The 20,811-nt window shown below is 39.8% G+C and overlaps 2 protein-coding genes across 8 annotated transcripts in view; one reads left to right on the top strand and one right to left on the bottom strand.

The window, feature by feature from the left end:
- The window catches only part of LOC129780067 (connectin-like), a 710,069-nt gene that overhangs the window by 653,351 nt on the left and 35,907 nt on the right, over positions 1–20,811 (bottom strand). The gene's annotated exons all lie outside the window — the stretch shown is intronic.
- The window catches only part of LOC129780066 (connectin-like), a 317,103-nt gene that overhangs the window by 266,191 nt on the left and 30,101 nt on the right, over positions 1–20,811 (top strand). Inside the window, exon 1 of one of the 6 annotated variants that reach the window (XM_055787967.1) lies at positions 20,379–20,402. The exons of the other annotated variants lie outside the window; for them this stretch is intronic. The gene's annotated coding sequence lies outside the window, so the exon portion shown is untranslated. Of the gene's footprint in view, positions 1–20,378; positions 20,403–20,811 lie in introns of those variants that run through there. 6 annotated transcript variants of the gene reach the window in all.

Raw genomic sequence — 20,811 nt, 5'->3', positions numbered from 1 at the left:
TGTATAGAAAATGGTGCATTTTTCAAGCAAGATGGGAAGTGTTGTTTTATACTATGCGACGCGTGATGGGTATTACTTACAGTGTCGGACAAAACATTAAGACCACTGCTCAAACAAAAACAGAAAGTGACAAAACTTTGAGAAAAAATAATCCAATTCAGTGCTCCAGTGCTTCATACGAGGGCGGTCCGATAAGTACTTAGCATCATCACCCGATGGTGTCAGTATCGCAAGAGAGATTACTTATTGTGTAGTACATTCTCGTAAACGGCTACTGTCAAAATTTCAGCCGAATCGGACTCGTAGTTTTATTTTACCCGTGTGTGGAAGTGGGCGTGTCCGAGGATTGAAAAAAATGGGAAAAATGGAAATTCCGCCGTCGCCATGGCCAAATTGGTTGAATTGCACTATGAACTACTGCCCTATCCACCGTATTTTCCAGATTTGGCCCCGTGCGACCTCGAGAAAAGTTGGAGCATTGCTGGGTCAAGTGTATCGAGCCAAAAGGAGACTATGTTGATAAATAAATCGCTACTTTTCCAAAATTTTTGTTTTTTTGTGTAGGCTAAGTACTTATCGGACTACCCTCGTGTGTAGTTAAAACAATATTCATTCATTAAAAAAAATGCCTTTTAAGCATACTTAACAACTATAATGTCGCGACAAAAATTAAGACCGGTTTCGAAATTCATGGTAAAAAAAATAAAAACAAAAAATTCATTCTGTTAAAAGCTTCTGGGACTAGTACTGGGTCGTGTAACCTTTGTTACGCAACACTTCATGCACCCAGTTTTGGCACGTGGTGACCGGGATGGCATACCAACAAACTTAGATCCTACCCCACCGTTGCCGCTTATTCTTCGACTTTTCCGTGTACACCGACCTTTTCACGATCTCCCATATGTTCTCTATAAGGATCAGATCCGGTGATTTGGCTGGCTACTCCATGACGTCGGTTTTGTTATCCTGGAACAATTTTTTGACGGTCTTGGCGGTGTGCTTCGGATCGTTATCCTGCATGAACTGTCACTTCAGAGACATCTTCCCCTCGGTGTGTTGCAACATAACATCTCTTAGGATTTGGGCGTAGAGGTACTGATCAATGATCTTATCCACCCAGTACAAGGGACCTACCCAGTACCACAAGAAACACCATAAAGTTCCCTCCTCCATGCTTGAGTGTCTTCGTGGTACATTGTTGCATATAAGCGCAGCCTATTGGGCGATGGACCCAAGTTTTTCCGTCCGGAACGATGAGGTTTACCTTCTGCTTTTCCTTCTCTGGGCCGATCCAATCGTAGTGGTCTTTCGCGAACTTCAGCCCCGCCTTCAGATGCTTCGGCGTCAGCATCGGGGCCTCCCGGGTGCTTTTACCGCTTAGCCCTTGCTCCACCAGCCGCCACTGAACTGTCAGGGAACTCACGGACTAGTTCAGATCATCCCGGAAGTTTTTCGAGGCCTTGACGGGATCTTTCTTGGAGGCTCGCTTTATGGCAGAGTCATCCTTCGCGGTCGTTTTCCTTGGGCGTCCGGTTGTTTAGGATTTTTGCGGTCGTAGAGGGCATTAAACACGAAGGTTTTGGATCGTCCCAAGTGCTCTGTGATTTCGCGTTGGCTGCTGTGTGCCTTGGACATTTTGCGGATGACCATCCGCTGTGTTTCCGTGCAATTATGTGCGCGACCAATTTTTCATTCACTGCAACTAGAATTCGAAAATTAAAACCTTACATACTTCTTTTTTACATGATAAATACTTACCAGGATAAAAAAACACAAAATACCACCGAGAAACAATCAATTTTCTATATAAAATTCGAAAATTCGAAAATAGTTCGAACAACACTCGAAACAGCCGAAACGAGGAACTGGTCCTAAATTTTGTCGCATCATTTTAATTGTTAAGTGTGCTTAAAGCGCATTTTTAATGAATGACTATTGTTTCATCCACAGACGATATAAATTCTTTGAACGAGGTAAATAAATTATTATAAATGAATTGAAGCTCTGGATTGGATTATTTTTCTTCAAAGTTTTGTCACTTTCTTTTTTTGCTTGAACAGTGGACTTAATGTTTCGTCCGACACTATATGGTGTAATGTTTCAACGCAAATGAAATCGAAATCATCATGCTAATTAGATGAAGCATAAAATAACGTGGCGAAGTTGAAATAACAATAATCAGAATGTTACATCCAAAATGAGAAAAAAAATTACCAATTGCGCTACAATTTTGCCTTGTATCATGAAATTAAACATCATTTCTGTTAACCCCAATGAAGCAGATTATTTAAATTCAATCACATCGATGCATTCCATTAAAAAAGAATAAATCACTTGCTCATCCAGAAATCTACAGATGCTCAGGAGCATTTAATGCTTCCAATCGGTATCATTTCCCTTTCCGTGTTTTGTTTTTACTCTCACCCACACACAAAACTTAATGCAACTGGCTTTCACTTTCCACACGCAACACTCCCCTGTTTACCATGTTGCGTAAACTTTCAGCTCAACCAATAACCAAATTAAAAAAGAACGCCAGATGAAAAAAAAGAAATTATTCGAAACAGTACGTAAACAGTCCACACCTAAGCGAAAAAAACGGAAGTGGAACGAAAAAAAAATCCAGATAAAACAATTGAAATCAGTCAGAAGCAGCAGCTACAACAGCAACAACAACAAAACGACTTACGCATGAACACAAAAATAATGGGAGAGCTGTTTTAGTGAGGCGTAAAATATGCCGCTCGATTAAACGGGAGATTTATTGGCCGCTTCCGCCGATGGTTCCGCTGCACTGCTTGAGTCAGCTTCCCACCTTTTCGGCTGTTGGATATTTGGATTCGATTTTACCTTTAATGAGGTTCGTTTCAATGTGTTGTTTGAAATAATTATGCCCGAACAAAATAAAAACAAATGTTGTTATTGTTTGCTCGAAACATGTTCATAATTAATCTCAGCCGCATGTATGTTGTTCGATGTTCGACAGGAAGCTGCGGAGCACGTCTGAACGATGAACGCCGAAAGGCACGTGTCTAATGTGTGTGTGTGCGTGTGTCGCAATCAAATCCCCGCCTGACAGATGGACGTCAATTATCTCCCCCGTTTATGAGAGCGTGATTCGGCGACAATCAGTTCGCGGATTAACGATTCTCGGCGAACACTTCTGCGGTCGTCAGAATCATCAATTCGTGCGTCGGTTTAATGCTGACTGATTAGCAACATCTCGTTCCACAGCTGATGTACCGGTTTGTGTCTCCGACGCGTTGCAATACACCTTCTCCCTGTTAAAGGGTCAGATAATGCGTTTTTGATGAGTGCATCGCGTGCGGCGGACAATTAGCTACCGGTGGAATACTTAATGGGTTCTGCTGCAAGTGAGAATGCAAGGCACAGAATTCAACAAAACATCACCATGATATCGGGCCATTGTTCTAGCAGGATTCCTTCCGATCAGGGAGCACCCCGAATATCAGCGCTCTGTAGTAACTTCAAAGACAACAACATGCCGTGTACGTGACACTTTTTAATTATAGAAAATTGCTCGTAGCGATGGGATAATACCGAACATGCGTTCTGGCCGGTGGTGGGCCACTAATGAGACGTGTGTGCGTTAAACATATCCCTCCCCATTACCAGGGCTAGACAGAAGGGGGTACACAGTCGGGATGGAGTTCATTAGGTGGCGCGTTGTGTGGTCGCCACCACCACCGCCGCCGTTTCGTTGTGGCTGACTATCAGGTGCTTCTTGCGCTTATATTTTCCACGGATACAGGAACGAATATGGGGCGTACTTCAGGAGCAGAACGAAGGAAGATAATAGTTTGTACCCTTACTTTTGGGTTGCGTAGAGGTTGGTTCTGATTTTCCATCTCTCCGCTCGGCTCAGATTTGAGACGGTGTGTTAATTAGTTTTCGGCATCATCTCACACTGTTTGTCTATGTAGTAACATTGCCAACTCACGACTACATAATGGCGTTGCTTACAGGGAATAATAAGCGGCAACGCGATTTGCGTTGTAACACAACTGTTATTCTGGGAGGGTGGCTGGAGGCGATAATGAGGATTCAATATTTGCGTCTTGGTTGTTGTCAATTTTAAAGCACAAATTAAGGATGTGAGGAAAATTATTCAGAATTTAGTGAACGTTAATCTGATCGTAGAATGGAATAATGAACACAACGGAGCGGTTTCTGAATGCGAATTAGTGTACTCAAATTCCTGCATGATTATCAGGACCTTGAAAACCCTCGAAAATCAGGGAATATCAGGGAATTCAAACAAAGTCAGGGAAAATCAGAAAATTTCGTCACCAATCTAGAGAAAATAAAATTCCGTCAATTAGAATTAATGATACCAAAAAAGTTGTATTCGACTAGTTTGACTCTCTCTCTCTCTACGTCTTTCAGTATATGTTGTTTGCCCTATCTGTAGATGAACTTAGTCCCTCCGAAGGGTAGACAGCGCGAAAGTAGACGGCTTTTACATTCGCGATGTTTTTGCTGGCATTTGGCATCAGTATCGGCAGTATTGCTACAACCAATTCACTTCCTTTTTTCTTCTTCGAAAACTATTGATGAATTCATGCTTGAAATTCATACTATCGAAACAGTTATGTGTCACAACTGCAACCAAGACATGGTTGTACATTGGAAAGAATGTTTCACGATAGCCAGAAAACTGAGAAAATCTATCTAGAGCGTGATAAAATGAGTTTCATGATGAGGTTTGGTATTGCCCCGTATTCTAAATCTGACATCGATGAAACTTTGCGAGCGTTGGTTTCGACGAGTCTTTGAACATAGCTACATAGAGGCTGCAGATGGATCTGAAAACATGTGGTAAGAAACGGCTGTGCTATGCGACAAGTTTATGATGCTATACTTCAAATTGAAAGGAAAGCACCAATGAAAATGTTGAGCTAATTTATTCAACTAGTTCAGATTCTCAATCTCTTCATCTAGAAGACAAGGAATGTCGGAAGTCATATACGTCAAATGAATCAAAGTTAATGAAACGGCTACGGGAAGCAGAAGCGAAATCTCTGGAGATGAAACGAAGAAAATTTTGGAAAACGCACAGAAAGGAGCCGAAAGATTGCAAAATAACACATTTCGTTAGATCCGTAACAGTTTCACGAAATTGATCCGCATATTTTCACAAAACTCCATCAGAACGAGGATCAAATGAAATGGCTTTACTAGTAGAACACAGTTAATTATGAAAAATGCAAATCTAATGTGGCCGCAGTCACTAAATGACCAATTACTTTTTTTCATGCAACTCCCGCGTTTAGGTATCAAATGAAGGATCTTCTCCTTTTTGATTATTCGCTCTTAAATTTAGTACACTCTTTTATTTGTGTTAGCATTATAATTATGCGTATTTCAAAATATCAAAAATCCAATTTGGTAGACGCTACAAATTGGCGGATTTCATATTTTCTCCAAAAAAAAAAAGAGTTGAATGGTAAATGGCAATATTTTCTCTGTCCCGTAGAACGAACGATAAATTTGCATTTGGTATATAAATACTGCATCTCGTTGATGCATAAGTACCTCGTTGTTGATGGTGTTGGTGGGTAACACAAACGAACAGAAATGGGAAAATGGGAATGCTTTCAATTTTCGTCAATTTAAACTATTTACAGACTAGGTGATTGTGATGGATAGTATATCAAACAGATATAAGAGAAATTCCGATTCGATTGATACGTAAATGGATTGCAAGTTTTCGACACCTAATCCATCATCACAGCACATCATCTCCCATTGTCGCCTGTCATCTTGCTGCCCCGTGACCATTAGCACCAGCTATATTTCGTTGGATTATTATCACCTACCGAACGTGAGCAAAATAAAACATGGATAAAAGGCATTGCGGGGAATGCAGCTTGGTAATCAACGATCTGGAACCAATTCGCTGCGGATTTTATGATACGTTTTTCCATGTCAGCCAGCAATGCTGCGGATTCAACAATCGTTCGCTTAAAGAGCTGTTTTCAACTGGGAAAGCAATGTTCATTTGTCCCAAATGCAGAAGCACACTCAATGGTCGAAGTGTTTGCTCATTCCTCAAGGAGTCAACAAGTTCGCAACTGCCATCGCCGCTGAATTTGATTGAGCTTTCTGGTCAAGAGAAGAAGCTTACCAGTCTTGTTGAATCTTTAACTAAACAAGTGGAGAACATTGCCAATGAATTACTTACATCCTTCGAGTTCACCTGACATAATTTCCGATACCTTCTCTCTGATCGTCTTTACATTGGACTCGTTTAAACAGCCAAGAAGAGTAAATAAGAAAATAAAGTCATATGTTTCAGAAGACCGACTAATCGATAAATTAAAGATTTACTCGCGAGAGACCGAGTAAATGATCGTAGCGGAAGTTGGGGTAAAAAGTACAGATTACGGAATATCTTTTGGATCTTTGAAAACTTCTTCAAATGGTTAATAACGGTTTGATGACTTATCCCCAGTTCTTGGCCGATGCTAAGGCTGCTACTATGCCGGTCTTTCTCGGCAAATTCAGCGATTTTGTCGCAATTTTCGACGACAGGCCTTCCGGAACGTGGCGCATCTTCGACGACCTCTACACCAGAACGAAAACGTTGAAACCATCGTTGTGCGGTGGAAATGGAAACTGTATCGGGTCCATAAACTGCACAAATTTTATTGGCAGCTTGAGATGCATTTTTGCCTTTGTCATAGTAGTACTGTAAAATATGTCGGATTTTCTCTTTATTTTGCTCCATATTTGCGACACTATAACTCACGAACGACTTAACCAAACAAAACACTGTCAAGGACTATATTATAGCGCGCAAAAATACCTTTCCAACAAGCTATAGTATAACTCGATACAATTAATACAACTAGAACTACGCGCTTACAACGACACCTCGCGGAAATATCGCAGGACTTTTTTGACAGCCTAATATTACATCCACACGCAGAATCACTTTTCCCTTTTCCATTTTGGTCAATAGTCCAATGTTATGAGGTGGCTCGATTATTATCAAATAACATGTAGGAGGGATTCTTGTTAACACAAATATTAAATTCAACATTTCACTAGTCAAATCAATCGTATCTCCATTTATCCCCACTGTCCGTCTTACCCATTTATTCTCAGACATCGACAAGATTCAACAATTGATAACTGAATACATTGCTGATCTGTATAGCACTTTTGTTGCATCTTGTTGGCTTTCTAGATTGAAGGATCTGTGAGTCAATTTTTCCATCCAAACTAAATCTTTGTAATGAACTCGATCAATCATGACCATACAGTATATAGACACACAATAAGCCATCAATTCAATGTGTATACCAATACACAACAGTGAATGAAATTATAATTGAGATTAGCATGTTGTGTTCTGAAGAAACATGAATATTCAAGTCAGATACGAAACACACCTGCTAGGCTATTCGCCTCGAACTAAACCTCATCGGTTGATAGAAGTCAAGTATGTCGACAATGTTCCCAGAACTCTCGGCAAATTGTTGCTCGGAACATTTAATGCTCTATTCAATTCAAGCTAATGACCGACTACATTCGAATCGATTGAACTCAATCAATTAGTTTAAGACCTGATGCTCCGATTGGAACGGTTTGGAGAGCTTCGGCAAGATGAATGCAAACTACAAGTGCCACCCACTCGGCCGTAGAAATCTCATCTCTTTCACCGTCGGCAAAGCAAAATACAACGACGATCCTCGGATGACCCCTGTTATTGACATCGTTTGAAATGGAAATGTTTTTTTTTTATTGGGGGTATGCTCATTCGGACGAACCTCGCGCGTGGGCGATCCACAACTTCCCACGGCTGCCGGATTAATTTGGTTTGCATAGTTGAAAGTGCTGAAAATATTCTTTTCGGAACGTGAATGTGCCATCCTCCGCTGCCATCCGAAGATGAAGGTGTTGTGAACCACGGATGCACCTGCGGTTTTCGTTTCGATTAATCAAAAATTGTTGCATTCAGTGCTGTTTAACCCATTTGTGGCGAACAGCACCCGTAGGCGCTCAGCCATAAACGCTCGGTCTGGGCGAATAGTGTTTGTTGGCCCCGTTCTAAATCCCGACAGAGTTGTCCGTGCTGTCGATTTTCCACTGTCACGCCGGCGTTCCGCCCCGTAAGGGTTAATGCTGGGCGCCAAATGGAATTCTTTCACACTTGCTCCAAGCCTTTGCAGTAATCGATTAATTCCGGTTCAGCTGGCTCGGTAAATTCAATTTATGGTGATGACGATGTACCGCCGGCGGCCGAGCGAAGCTCCTGAGGCGAAAAATGTAAATAAAAATGAGATGCAAGCACTATACAATAAATGCACTGAAAATCGATCCAATCAGCTACTGTTGACTGATTGTTCGGTGGATTCGATATTAAATAATATTACGCCCAACGAGGCGAACGGTATACCTAGTGGGCGCTGGTCGTAATCGCATTTCATTTAAATATTTAATTTTCAGAGATGGAGCGTACAGTGCAATATTTGCGTTGCTTTATCCTTGAAAAAGATTGAAATTTGAACAAGTCGTGAAAGGAAGTCTTCACATTCACCGAGAGAGAGCTTATCGGTTTGTGCTTCCCAATGGAGAGTATAGAAAGTGGAATGAATCGAACTGTACTCAGAAAGATTGAATGTTGAATACAACTTTCTAAGAACTTCCAAGATGCTGTACGAATCTGCTCTTTTTCCTACAGATTTCATCGATTTGCGTTTCCCAGTTGATTGCATTTACTTGCGCTTGGACGATTCTGTTGGGGTAAATTCATCCGAGAAATCACAACGCAAAAAAGCATCGCTGTCCATAACCGGCGTAAAAGTGCCGACGGGAAAGTGTCAATCACACATTCCACTCTGCACTTATTGCGATGCTGCCATCGTGCGCCAGAAGGACACTATTACAGAAACGCGCTTTATCCTTCGATTTTTGTTTTCCTTTTCGCCTCGTGCATCTCCACTGGATCCAGTTCGAAGCTCGCAAACCGACACACACACACAATAGGATCCGAGGGAAAATTATTTTATGCGCCTCCGGCTGTGTTTTAAAAAGTTTGCACTCCATCTGGCCCAACTCCGGTGGCTCTTCTCGAGGCAATACGGCAACCTCGGATGGAAGCGCGGCGAGATGTAATTGAATTTGACAATTGACAATGGCACCCCTCTGACGGAATTGGATGGTGGGTTGGAAGAGGCGGCCGCCGGAGGGAACCGGCGATAAAACGAAAAAAAGCAAATAAACAAACACACAAATGGAGAGAGACAGAAATAAGATGGATACGATTATGAACAGGGAGGATAAGTCTCACCACCTTTGTGACGTCTCGGGGTATAAAGAGGTTTCCGCGTGTTCAATTCTTACTCATTGTTGCAAGTGGACGGGAACCCGAATCCGGAGCAGCTGACGCAGTGAGGGAGTGAACGGGACGCGGATACCGGGAAAGCCAAATAGGGGTTTTAATTAAAGCAGGGCTCCGTACCTCATCGTTACCAGGTTTCACTGAGTGCGCTCGCTCACTTCCTAATTATGGGAGACAGGCTAGTCATTTAGAGTGACTCCGGAAAATGGGATTGTCTCAGAAGAAAATCAGTGCAATACCTTCTCACTGCAAATACAATCAGAGGAAGAAGCACAAGAAAGTTAGGTTTCCTTTTCAAGACGCTTTATGTTTATTATGGTGTTCCTTGTCAAATCTTATATACTCCATTAAATGACAAGCAACATCATCAAATTGCGTTTGCTTTTTGGGTCTGGGAAATTAACTTTTAGGGTGAGCCATCTGTGGTTTGATTTATCCCATTTGTATGAACCGATACTCCGTTATTGATCGGAATGTTCAGAACTGTAATCTACATATACAGGGAGGCCTTTTTTTGTGCGGTTTTTTGTGTGATTTTTTGTGCGTATATGAAAAGAAGCATATTTCACGAAGTTGTCGTCTATTTAGTTTTTTTCGATGGTTTATATGCATCTCAGCGCGAAAAAAGCATATTTGCGTCTAAATTATCTACTTCTCAAATCATCTCCATCCTTCCATCAAATGCTCTAAGTGGCGCATGGCATGATTTCTGATAGCGACAATTTTCGCCATGTAACTAAAAGTACAACAGAGCCATGCGCAACCGAAAAAGCAAACTGTCTCATCGAAAAGCCGGGAAACAAAAGGAAATCTAACGGTGAACGGCGTGGATTCGACTTTTTTTCTTGGGGGAAACTTTTTTATGCGATCCCTATCTACCGCCATTTTTTTCCAAATTGTGTACCTAACTCGATTTTTAAAGTTTTGTACGATTTTTTTGTGCGGTCCTTTTCCCTCGCACAAAAAAAAGTGTGCCTGTACTTTGAATTTTAAATTTATCGGTTCACTAGCTGACCCGGCAAACTTCGTCCCGCCTAAAATTTGTTTTTTGTTATACCTTCGAACATTCACGTTTTTTACTAAGCGCAAGTTCATGGGTTAAATCGCAGAACTGTTAATTGGTTGATCTTCTATCGACCCTGTTAAATTTACCTTTTACTATAAAATTCCTAATACTTCTACCAAAACTCATCATTATAATATCAGATTATTTTCAGACACAATTCTCGTTCAAGATTTTTCAACCACTTGCAAATAACATGTTTCTCCGTTACATGGAATAAATGTTTTATACAGAAAATATGATAGAATAAAGACAGCCCTAAGTCGGATAATTCCTTCCTCGAGGTCTGCTCTTATCAACACATCCGGCGATCCCTTTTTTTGGTATAGATAGAAGAAGATATAGGAGTGCGTTTCATCACATTACAATCCATTTCCAGTTTAGAACAAAGATCAATTTCGCTAGCGCAAACATCAAATGAACTAACAGAACTTGTCACTATTTAATTGTAGAACAAATGGGAATTAAATTTTCCGAATTTTCCGTTTTTCCTTCAGAGTATTCCAAAAATTTCCTATTGTCATGTTTGTTTGGAATATTTTTGTTTGAAATATGTGTAATATTTTATGGGACCCCCTATCCATTCCAGAGGAGGAAGGGGTTCATACCATCATAGAAACATTTCTCATACCCTAAAACTCTCACATCGCAAATTGTGCTTGATTAGATCTAGAGTTATGCAGAAGTTTGTGTTTCGTTTGTATGGCAGCTCCCCTTAGAAAGGGGGGAGGAGTGTATTCACCATAGAAACGTTTCGTGCCCCGTAAAACCTTCACATGCCAAATTTGGCTCCATTTTCTTGATTAGTTTTCCAGTTATGCAGAAGTTTGAGTTTCATTTGTATGACAGCCCACCCTTAGAGAGCAAGAGGAGTGTCTAACCATCATAGAAACATTTATTGCACCCTAAAACCTTCACATGCCAAATTTGGTTTCATTTGCTTGATTAACTCTCGAGTAATGCAGAAATTTGTGTTTCATTTGTATGGCAGCTATCCAGCTATGGTGGAGAGTCGTGTTCCATTTATTTGACAACCCCCCCTTAGATAGGAGGGAGGGGTCTCCAACTATCACGAAAAGCTTCCCCGACCCCAAAAACCCCTACATACCAATTTTCATGTTGATCGGTTCAGTAGTTTCCGAGTCCATAAGAATCAGATAGACAGACAGAAATCCATTTATATATATAGATATATAGATTTGACTGTCAATGAAAATGGTCATCTCGAATTTTCAAACGGAACTTGATTAAAATTGTTGATTCCCTCGAAAAACTACCCTGTGTAAAATATCAGCTCAAACGGACTTCATTTACTAGTATCGCACAGCCGTCAAAGTTTGAGTTTTTTGAAAATCGAAAAATCACCTTAGGGGAGGAGTAAAAGAAATCGGGGTTTTCGAAAAAAAAATTTCTGATTCCAATTTTTTTTAAAAACCCTGATTTCCTTTCCTTGGGTTATTTATCGATTTTCAGAAACCTTAAATTTTGACATCTGCGACAATTATTTGCATAGGGTATTTTATCGTGCAAATCAATATTTCGCAGGAAGTCCCGTGCGAAAAATCGATATGACGATTTTCATTGGCACCCTAAACCATACGTTTGCCTCGTATTCCGAAAAATGAGTGTCCGAGAGTGTCGATTTTTTACTTTTTTTCCAAGACAGTAGTAGTAGATCTCGACGTTTCATGCAATTTGAAGACATTTGGACTCAAAAAATTTTTTTTTCGAAAACCCCCCCTTGGGTGATTTTTCGGTTTTCAAAAAACGCAAACGTCGGCTGTGCGACACTAGTAAATGAAGTACGATTGAGCTGATATTTTACATAGGGTAGTTTTTCGTGGGAATCAACATTTTTAAATCAAGTTCTCTTTGAAAATTCGAAGGTCACTTTTTTCCCATACATCCATTGGCACTCTACTGGTTACGCATGATCAAGACAGAAAGTGATAAAGTGGTCGACATGACCTACGATTAAGATGTGAAAGTCTAAGATATCATGTCTAAAAAATATAGTATATGAGATGTCTTTGTTGAGAGACCGAACATCTTACCATTTCATTTTTTTTCGAAAGACAGCCAATTATATCAGACAAGTATTGTTCGAATATCTACACCGAGAAATTGCTTTTGTCTGTAATCATTCTTGAACGTGTTTTATGATGTGTTTTTCTAGACCTGAAAAATAAAACAGTTTGCTTTCGACATTGTGGTATACAAGTGTATTTTTTGATCGGCTGTCAGAAATGAAAAGCGCTTCCGTTCAGAAACGATAATTTGGGAATCTCCCTCTCGTTTCCACTGCAAAAGTGGAGACCACACACATAACGTTTTAAGTCTGGGAACAAGTTAACTCGTTCGTGCTAGATATTCCATCAAACTTCCACTTGTTTCGGTCTTCCAGTTTTCTCATGTCAGTTTCAAACTGTGTTCACTTCCCGATTTCACTCTTGAGTGACCCACAGAGCGTTCACGGTGCATTTAGTTGATCAAATTCCCACCATCTGCTGCTGAGTAGGCTATAAAAAATTGCCGTCAATAAATCTCCCTGCATGTCAGTGTCTAGAATAGCTCAAAGCAGTCAAGCGTCATATCAACTTCCCGCTGGCGGTAGCAAACTTTATACTCGCTTAGAAGTTCATTTACCTATCATCGAAATTCAACACTCCCGGTTGACATTAATCTCGTTTGAAGGGTCCAATTACTTGTACATCGTGCACCGGTTTTCACCACTATCAACCCTTAAAACCGAAACCTGAAGTGGGAGAGGTGTACCCTAAGCGCATACGAGAAAGAACACTTCCCCCTACGGACCAACGAAGGAACTTCGCCTGCCTGATGTCATCCTGTTCCTCGGCAGTCCCGAGTGGAGGATATCACCACGATGTTTGTCGTGGAATCGAAACAAAAAGCGAACGAGGGCTTCGGGTCAAATTTCAAACGCGCTTCCCATATTTCATCTCTAGAATCAGCATTTACATACGAACCATCGCGCACAATGCAGGGAAGAATACATCAAATAAAAAACAAATAAAAAATAAACACCAGAAGCTATGCACTTTGACTTAGGGGAACGACAGAAATATCCGAAAGCAGGGTCAAAAATCTTCAGCTGCGATCGAAAGGGAATTTGAACTAACAGGAATGGGACATGGAATCTCAACAAATCTGTGTGACGTGTATTTGTTTATATTTCCGATTGATGAGATGGATGCAGCGTCGTTTGAATTCGTTGGGCGTAACGTGTTGTGACACTGGTCGAAACATGATAATCCCTGGTTCAAGTTTCTGAATTGAAACTGAAATTTTCGGGAAGATAGAACCTAAATTAGGTTTCGGTTTCGGGTTGAGCGAATGGTCAAATCAGATATCATTCTATGCATTTAATTATTGGATCGGTGGCGTGGATTCTACTTTCCAAAATTGTCAGCAAAATCCCCAGGAAATCACAGCACCTGCCAGGTCGACAATTTTCTCTCAATCATCCCAAACGCCAACCGCAACCGCCAACGGGTAAATGGACAAGTAATGAATCTTATTACCCCAATTCTGTCGAACAATCGCTGACCAAACCCGACAATTAGTTCCCTCGGTAAAGGCCCACCAGATGGTCAACGAAAGCGTGATAATTAGTCTCATCAATTCCGCTCGCCATTATTCGTGGGGCTCGGGATTGTTTTTGGGTTGGGAGAAAGATTGTCGAAGTAAGATAATTTAATCCGGGTGGGTGGCTGCAGAGCACCGGTCGCTTATTCACGAGGCAGACAACTCACCATTAAACGGATTTCACGAATATTTGCCGGGATAATGTGTGTTATCTTTTTTCCCTGCAATTACAATCAGACCAGATTTCATTGGGCAACTGTTGGAGGAGTTTTTCAACATGGCTTCATAAAATTTGGGATCAATGCCGGTTTCAGTAACCATTAAAAGTTTCCAGCATTTAAACAATTTTTCCCAGTCATGGTAATCATAGCGCTTGAATTAAACTAAAAAAATAACTACAACAACAACAATACAGCCCCTGAAAAACACAAGCGAAACATACAGACCGAGAGTTTTCCAGCTGTCAACTGGCGCTTTCATTAAAACGCTTTAATGAAACAGCGTCCTTCCCCGCAGCTGGGGAGATCCTGCTTTTTGTCCCACTTGCTGTCACATATAATCATCATGTGGAGTTCGCCGATTGTTCCACTGGCGTTTCACTTTTAGAGACGCTGGCACCGGGTGAAACACAATAGCCTCAGACTTTTCCCCACTGCCCGGACTCCACCCTTCCGGTCCTTGCCCCGAACATGTATGGGATAGTGGCGTCGTGAAAAACGGAGTAACTCACCCTACCCTGTTTGGTAGAGGAATTACTTTTGTTTTTGCTCCGTTTAGATCCTGTGAATTCCACTGGCTATGCCTTGCCCACAATCTGTCTTCTGTTGGAGTCTTTTTAATTAACTCATGGTTTTTCGTTGTTTCGTAAGCAGAATCGAGAAGTAGTGAGGGTGATCTCTGCGAAAAATTGTTATTCGAATTTTCGGTCCTTATTTTCTAATAATCATTATGAGCTTCCAACAGCGTATTTGCGGGGAAAAGGGTAGATTTTTTTAAGAATGAATCAACCTGAATTGATTTTAGTCAATACTAATGACTCATTCTATGACAGTATGCACCAACAAAACAGATTTTAAAGCTTGAAAAATTTCTTGGTACGATCCTTGGAAGGGGAAATGAGATCTCACAAGAAAGTGAGAAGAATTCATAAGAAGAACTAACATAAAAATTAATATATATCATTCTATAATACGGTAAAATTGATATTTAATATATTTTGTTTGATATTGTAACGTGAGAACGCTTGTGGATTCTGTTTTTCAAACAGAGCGTGTTGTCACGTCGCAAAATGCATGCCGATATATGTAAGGTTCTTGCAAGTTTTCAGGAAAACTGAATATACTGGAATTTACGTTCGTCTATTGTTGGCAAATAAGTTCATTTGTATGTTTTGAAACGAAGCTGAAAATACAACTCTTATGTTTAAACATCGGATACTGTGAAAAGTCAGGTGTTGTTACGTCACAAAAGTATATGATTGGTAATAAGCGAATTTAATTATAAAATATTCTCCAACTGATGATTCTTGTTGCAAATATCTCTCAATTTTACTTTTTGGAATTCGTGTGCCATATAGAAGAATACGTGAAAACATGTTTTTCTTGAGGCAAGATACATTGACTCGTCACACTGAAATGGGTCTAATACAATTCAAAATATAATTTTCATGGATTCGAAGGAAGATGCGAATTGAACCACATACTTAACAGAGAGCGTTTTTCTCGATTTTCTCGATCCGGAATTACCAGATCGAGACCGTCACGACTAAGTAACAGGTTATGTAACGAGTTATAAGCAAATAAAACAAAGAATATTTTTACTATCCTTCACTCTATTATTTGTTCACAATCTTTCAAGAACAAAAACATACTCAAACGAAAAAAAAAACTAAATATTAAAAGTAACAAGCTGAAAAATTGGGAGTGCTAAAAAAAAACATTGCCATGTCATATACGATTTCAGTCCTTCTGGTTATTCGAAAACGAAATAATCCAATAGATTCTTAATGAGTGAAGATGCTGCTATGGTATGAACCTCGGACGAGCCAAAAAAAAATTACACAAATGGCAGCCATTTAATATTAAAAATTGTGTTTTAGAACTTTTTTTTTATAACATTTCTATTTTTTATATGTAGTTAAAAGCTGTTTCATCTCGTGAGGCATCACGTAAATCGAAACAAATTCTCATAAAAAGCGTTGTCGATTCAAAACCACTTTTCTGTCAGATCTGGACCAGTTGTTGAATAAATGAAAACATCCGAAAAAAGATGTTTGAAAAACTATCCATTGTTGCCAGTGACTGATGAAATTCATATTCCAAATTGCTATTTCGAAAAGATTCTCCTAAAAGTTGAGGCTTTTTTTACATCATATATCCAAAAATGAAAGATATGTTTTTCTTCGTTTTTAAATCATGATTTTTCAAGACAATCTTGTTTTCAGTCTTCGTTGAATATTCCTATAAGAATAGACGATCCTATTTTTAAAACTTAAAACTATACTTAAAAACGACAAAAATCACATCTCTGATTTTTGGATATATTTTGTAAAAAAAACTTCTACTTTCAGGAAAAAATATGAAAAATATGGCGTCCTCTAGTCCAAAGCCATGAAAACAACAAAAAAAAACAAATATAATCAACAATTACGAAAACAAAAATTCAAAATTTTTGCAAGTATAATATTTTACTAATTATTATGTGTACCGGTAATTTCCTCGATTTTAAAACAGATGGCGTCACTTGATTATTATTCCAGTGAATCAAATTTTCAGACATTCGTTGGAAAGCTACTGTCATTGCGCGTCTTTTTCAGTATATGTCAATAATTTAAAGCGTAAACAACATTTGAAGATGAAGAATGGTATGCTTTACTCGATCAAGATCCGTCACAAACGCAACAAGAACTTTCAGATAGATTTGAAGTAGCTCAGCAAACCATATCCGATCGTTTAAAAGCAATGGTAATGATCCGAAAGATAGGACATTGGGAAAAGTTGATTTTTAGGACCACCATAAAATTGAAATGGGCACCCTAATGAAAAAAATGAAAAAATACGGGTCTTATATTTTGCGATAAGGAACAAAACTACCAATTTTATCGAAAACCTGTTAACCACTATATCGGTTTGGCGTGGTATGGCCGATATATAGTTTTTCATGTAGAATCATCTATTGACTTAAAGTTGTCTACGGAAATACGGTGTCACTGTTTGGGCCCCATACCACGCTGTTCACATCGTTCGCCTAGAACGTGTGCAGAAAACTTTCATCCGATATGCCCTTCGTCATCTTCCGTTGCGCAGCGACCAACATCTGACCTTATATGAGGAACACTGCGCACTGAGAACAACTTACCGATACTGCAAAAACGACGTAGTTTCTCCAGAGACTGCTGATTTTCGACCTTCTTAGCAATATCCTTGACTGTGTAGAACTTTTGGGTAGGCTTCGAATCAACGCTCCAGGTAGATCAACCAGACAATTTGTTTTGTTCCAGCAAGTAGCGCATCGTACTCTATACGGATAAAATAATCCTTTGAATGTTTGTTGCCAACGGTTCAATGGTGCTTACTCTCAGATACACAATATGGGTTCCGCAGGGGCAAGGGGACGAATGATTGTCTTGCGTTGCTTTCTTCAGAAATTCAAATGGCTTACGCCGAAAAAAAACAAATGGCTTCAGTATTCTTGGACATAAAGGGGGCCTTTGATTCTGTTTCAATAGAGGTTTTGTCAGACAAATTACACTCTCGGGGTCTGTCGCCTCTGTTGAATAATATGTTATATAACTTGCTTTGTGAGAAACAGTTGAATTTTTCTCACGGGGATTCGACAGTAAATCGGGTCTCCTACATGGGCCTTCCCCAGGGCTCATGTTTAAGCCCCCTTTTGTACAACTTCTATGTAAGCGACATCGACAATTGTCTTACACAAAATTGCAGCCTAAGACAACTTGCAGATGACGGAGTGGTGTCTGTCGTAGGATCAAACGAATCCGACCTGCAAGGACCCTTACAAGATACTTTGAACAATTTTTCAACCTGGGCCATTGGGCTAGGGATCGAATTCTCCACGGAGAAAACAGAGATGGTGGTTTTTTCTAGGAAGCATAGACCAGCAAAACCAAAGCTTCAACTTTTGGGTAAACCGATCACTCATGCTATGTCATTCAAGTATCTTGGGGTCTGGTTCGACTCCAAATGTACTTGGGGGGCCCATATTAGGTATCTGAGTAAAAAATGCCAACAAAGAATAAACTTTCTCCGTACAATTACCGGCACATGGTGGGGAGCCCATCCCGAAGATCTTATAATGTTGTATCGAACAACTATTCTCTCAGTGATGGAGTATGGCAGTTTCTGTTTTCAATCAGCTGCCAAAACACACTTAATTAAACTCGATCGAATTCAGTATCTTTGTCTCCGTATTGCGTTGGGATGTATGCCCTCAACGCATACCATGAGTCTCGAGGTTTTGGCAGGCGTACTCCCACTAAAAGATCGCTTCAATTTATTATCTCTTCGGTTCCTCATCCGGTGTAAGGTTATGAACCCATTGGTGATCGGAAATTTTGAGCAGCTTATCGAGCTAAATTTTCATTCTGGATTCATGAGCTCATATCATGAATTCATCTCCATGCAGGTTGATCCTTCTTCGTATACTCCCAACCGTGTTTGTTTTCCTGACTACATCAATTCCTCTGTACATTTTGATCTGTTCATGAAGGAGAAAATCCATGGAATTCCAGATTATCATCGATCGGGGATCATTCCTACGATCTTCAATGCAAAGTATGGGCGTGTCAATTGTGATAATATGTACTTTACTGATGGGTCCTCTATGAATGAGTCCACAGGATTTGGAGTGTTCAACGAAATTTTTAGCACCTCCCACAGTCTTCAGAATCCTTGCTCTGTGTATATTGCTGAATTGGCAGCAATACATTGGGCGCTGGACAGCGTCGCCTCACGACCTGTTGAACACTATTACATTGTAACGGATAGTCTTAGCTCTGTCGAAGCTATCCGTTCAGTGAGGCCGGAAAAGCACTCGCCGTACTTCCTTGAGAGAATACGAGAAATTTTGAGTGCTTTATCCAGACGCTGTTATGTCATTACCTTTGTCTGGGTCCCTTCACATTGCTCAATTCCGGGTAACGAGAGGGCTGACTCATTGGCAAAGGTAGGTGCAATTGAAGGCGATATTTATCAGCGTCAAATCGCTTTCAATGAATTTTATTCTTTAGTCCGTAAAAATACCATCGCTAACTGGCAACGTAAATGGAACGAAGATGAATTGGGCCGGTGGTTTCACTCGATTATCCCTAAGGTTAGCCTCAAACCATGGTTCAAAAGTCTGGACTTAAGTCGGGACTTTATTCGCACCTTCTCTCGACTCATGTCCAATCACTGTTCGTTAGACGCGCTACTCTTTCGTTTTAATCTTGCCGATGGCAATATCTGTGCTTGTGGCCAAGGTTACCACGACATCGAACACGTTGTTTGGTCGTGCGAGGAGTATCTTGTTGCCAGATCGAATTTAGAAAACTCTCTTCGGGCTAGAGGAAGGCAGCCCAATATGCCGGTGAGAGATGTGTTAGCTGGTTTAGACCTTGATTACATGTCCCAAATATATGTCTTCCTAAAAGCTATCAATCTTCGTGTGTGATTGTCCTTATATCCTTATATTCTCCTTTTCCTTTCCCTTCGCGAGAAATCAAATCCCTTCTTACTAACAATAGAATAAGGTGAAATGTAAATACATGTTAGATATAAGATAGGCTTAAGAATTGAGTATGATGAATGTGAGTGCGAACGTGAGTGTGAACATTGTCAACATATCCTTATATCCCATCCTTTTCCTGAAACAAAATGTCACCCTTCTAAACTCGAGCAAGCCGCGAGTAATCGGTTCTCTACTTCATTAACATTAGAATTAATAAAAAATGTTTATATATACTTGTAACTATACAAATAGGAGTTTGGCTCCTTTAAACTTATGTAACTGAGCCTGTAAAAATAAACGATTTAATAAAAAAAAAAAAAAAACGGTTCAATGGAGTACTTATATGAATTTGATCTGACCAGAAATTTGTTTAACATAAGGATCACTAAAAAAAACTTTAGTCTTTCCGACAATTAGTTCGTGAAGCCTAGATAAAATTACTTTGGGAGATTTTTGAAATTTTTCTTCCGAATTGAGTTAGTAATCTTGAACAACACACAACTTAAAATATGCTGAAAAGTCATGTGATGTATCTTCACCTCCTCTAAGTAGTAAAAGCCAATATGCCAATAAATTCTCTGTTTTTCGTTTCAGGTAAGATTGCAACGATTGCAAATCCAACACATCGAATAAAGCGTAAGTTTAACTTTCTGCACGATTGAATTCTACTGTTGGTCCGCCAGTTTAGACGAAAGAAATCATACGTTAGCTTGCTATCAGTGTCATAGTATTTTTAATTGAATATTTCGCAGTTTTCGTTATGCAATTTTATTCCATTTAATATCGCTTGAAGGTTATAAACTAACGTTATGAGAATGATGAAGAAATTAAAAATATTTTTGAAATACAGGGTCTTTCAGATTAAACGCTTACACAAAAAAAAAACGAATAGCTGCTTATAAAAAAATGTTTTCGCTCCCTCGATGGTAACACTGCATTCCCTACTTCGGATCGAAAATATTCGGCTACTCGTTCAGTCTGATCGGATGGTTTTTAGTGTCAAGATGTACAATTTACAAGAATGTGTATTTTTAGTGAAATCGTA

The sequence above is a fragment of the Toxorhynchites rutilus genome, chromosome 3 (assembly GCF_029784135.1).
Source record: "Toxorhynchites rutilus septentrionalis strain SRP chromosome 3, ASM2978413v1, whole genome shotgun sequence".
In the NCBI taxonomy this organism is placed as follows: Eukaryota; Metazoa; Arthropoda; class Insecta; order Diptera; family Culicidae; genus Toxorhynchites; species Toxorhynchites rutilus.
This window is presented reverse-complemented; position numbering and strand designations above follow the sequence as displayed.